We start from the raw sequence: 3,038 nt of genomic DNA on the forward strand, positions 1-3,038 counted from the left end.
CTTTATAAATAGCTTGAGCATTTACCGTTAGCATGCTACATATAGAGGTGCTGACAATGTTTTTTGTGAGCTGTGCTGACATGACTAGCTATGTGCAAAAAATTTGTATGCCTCATGTTCATATTATAATGCCAAAAATTATTCTTCCGAGCTGTAGCATTTAAAACAAAATTGCTCCACAATTGTTAACATCTATAATCTGAACTCAGTTTTTGGCTCTAAAGGAGATTTCTTTTCAGGCACAAGCATATTTGATCTTACATGCATTGTGACGCTCGATGGAGCGAGGTGCTTTAAAGGCCTGAGCTTTCTGGCTGCCATGGAGATCCTTTTTGCTGCATACTTTTGTCTCAACATCAAATACAGTCAAGAAGTGCAAGCCACATTGGAATTCATTCAGAGGTAAGCACATAAATTTTTCTCTTGTGTATCGCAAGTTTTTACCATATCTATCTCTCTGACTGTTGCAGTAGCCTTATACTCAGTGAGACGTGAGAAAAAGCTGCATGCAAACTCCATAAGCCTGGCATCTCTCCCACAACATCTGACATTGTTACGATTAAATGTGCATGTGCATTTTGTGTGTGGTTTGACAACCTTAATAATACTAACTGATGGGCGAGTAGGTCGAACATTACGGTAAAACAGCGCTGTGGCATATGGACAAAGAAAGGACGCAACTACTTATCTCAACTATGTGGCTCAAGCATGTGTGAAGCTGCTAGGAGGTGGATGGCTTGTGTCAGAAATTGGGAGTCCGCTGTGCTTTCCAGTGCATGCAACCATGGCTTTCATTCTTTTGTTACAGTTTCTTTATGCCATTCTCGGGTGGCAACTGCTGTTGTATCAAAGAAATAAGGAATATGAACGCATGAAATGCAAGAAATCCTTGGTGAACCCTGCAGTTTCAGGGAAGGCCAGGAAAATAGTAGGCAGGATTTAATTAAGCTTCCATTCTAGCAAGGCAGCTAGTAAAGAATATTTATTTTCATATGCTAAACATCCTTGAGCCCTCCTCTAGAGATGAGTTGCAATTGAATGTGCTGTAGTTGCAAAGTAAGCCCCGTGAAAGATGCTAGTCTCTTTCTATTCTCCAAAACCACGAAGAGTTGTGCTAAAGGACGACATGCACACGTGCGCTCAACCTGTCTGCTTACTGTGTATTGTTCTTTTGGGCTGTTCTTCATGGCTTTATAGAAGTCTTGAAGGCTAGCTTTTATGTGAGTATGGCTCGGTTAATAATTTTCTTCAGCTCTTTCAGTCATTTGGTAGAGTAATAAAATCAGAGCTTGACTGTATTGTCTAGTCATGTGTAAGATCCCTAGTTCACAAAAACCTATGATTTGAGCATTTTTGTGCAATGGTGTGCTAGCAGCCACATTATCTTTTTTTGGACGATAATGTGTCTGTAGAAACCAGTACAATGACAGAACGACAGGAATGTGATTGTTTTTCATGTGAATTTTTAGGAAGGGTACAACCTGGTAATGAACAAAGTTCTGCTGATGCCTTGATATGTTTGCTACTCTTCTGCTCATGCAAGCCAGCACAACAAGTGCTGTGGCTCTGGCAGCAACACTCTCGCATATTTGTATGAGAAATTTACAGTACGGGCACCTGCCAAAAGCAGTGCTACCATATATGCAAGAGTCTAGAACGAGTTTTTTTTTTTTCAAAATCATATGCTTCAGAAAGCACCTCCCGTTATATTGGAGCCAAGGTACGAATAGAGCGCAATTTTTTTTCTCACTTTGATACACCCACAGCGAGCTCACACAACAGGCTCATGAGCTGTGAGGAAAAGCGAACTTTTTGATGACCAGAAACGCGGAAAGAAAACCGTGCAGACTACTGAGAAAGAAGAGAAGGGACAGAAAGAGCCTTGAGTAGTAGGGAAGCGAAAAAATTCTGAATAAGCACAGAACTGTGCTGTACGGGCCGCGAAGCATTAAGACAGGAAGTGATGGCATGCGAGCCATTGCTGTGTGTGAGGCTGTGTACGGGAATGTGTGGGAGCCTTCCTCCAGAATATTGCAGATTCTTCATTTGCAAGCCACAGAATTCAAAATTTTTTGCCAAAATTAGAAGCTGAGGCATATGGTAGTAACTGCACTGTGGCTTATGCCCAAGGCATATCTCTCGGGACAAGAATTGGTTGTATAAAGAATTCCAAATCAGAATGCACTGAGTAACTACAGTGTCTGGAACAAGTTACTGTTGCCTTCCTAATACTGGAGTCATTTGCTCTCTTGGCATCACAGCATGCCTTACTTGGTGTTGCTTGTTTGCTTGGTGTTTGCTTTAATGCTTGGTGTTGCTTTGTTTTGCTTGAAAAGCTGGTATAACCATGTAAATGATGTTGATATGTACTGTTATTTCCACAGAAGTGGCGCTAAGAGAGCATTGGACTGTTGGGAATCAAACTCATCCTAACGGCAGTACTAAAAGAGACAGCTATGCATTTAGACTAGCCCTAAAATTCTGCAGGTCTAAGCAGGATGATCTAGCTTCTAACTGTGTCGTTTTCTTTTCAGGCAATTGGTGGGGATGAACCCAGAGGAAAGGAGCCGGCAGGTGTCCCGGAGGATAACCTCAGTCCACCCAAAAGTGCACAGTGCCCTTCAGCAGCTTGAAAAGTTCAAAAAAAAGTGGCAGGATTGCATGGCTCAGATTTAGTGTGCTTATTAACTCTGATATCAGAGCTTAGATATTGAATTATTGTGTAGCGCAAAATTGGCGTGTTCATGAACTCTGATATCAGATTAGATATTGGATTTAGTAGCTTTTGGAAAAAACTGTTTTATTTATATCATTCAATGTAGATTCTCTGTATAGCTTGCTTTTGCTATTTTTGTACCTCTGTGTTCTTAATTAAAACTTTCTAAAGCTATTTCATTTCTATGCAATATTTATTCCTAGATTGCGTCTCTGCTTGGAAATTTTTGAAGGAGATGCAAAAAGTACTGCATATAGACACATGTATATGTACAAATTTTGTGGCGTTTCTAGGTTTGTACACACAGATGTGTTATTGCATC

General features: G+C 40.6%; 1 long non-coding RNA gene across 1 annotated transcript; it reads left to right on the forward strand.

Moving 5' to 3' along the window:
- The first annotated feature begins 302 nt into the window (after positions 1-302).
- Positions 303-2,722, forward strand: LOC149364082 (uncharacterized). The gene is made up of 2 exons (XR_016288597.1): positions 303-402; positions 2,535-2,722. It is a non-coding gene; the product is annotated as an uncharacterized LOC149364082 (long non-coding RNA).
- The last annotated feature ends 316 nt before the right edge of the window (positions 2,723-3,038 follow it).

The sequence above is a fragment of the Amblyomma mixtum genome, chromosome 2 (genome assembly GCF_055824585.1).
Source record: "Amblyomma mixtum isolate Tamu chromosome 2, ASM5582458v1, whole genome shotgun sequence".
NCBI lineage: Eukaryota > Metazoa > Arthropoda > Arachnida > Ixodida > Ixodidae > Amblyomma > Amblyomma mixtum.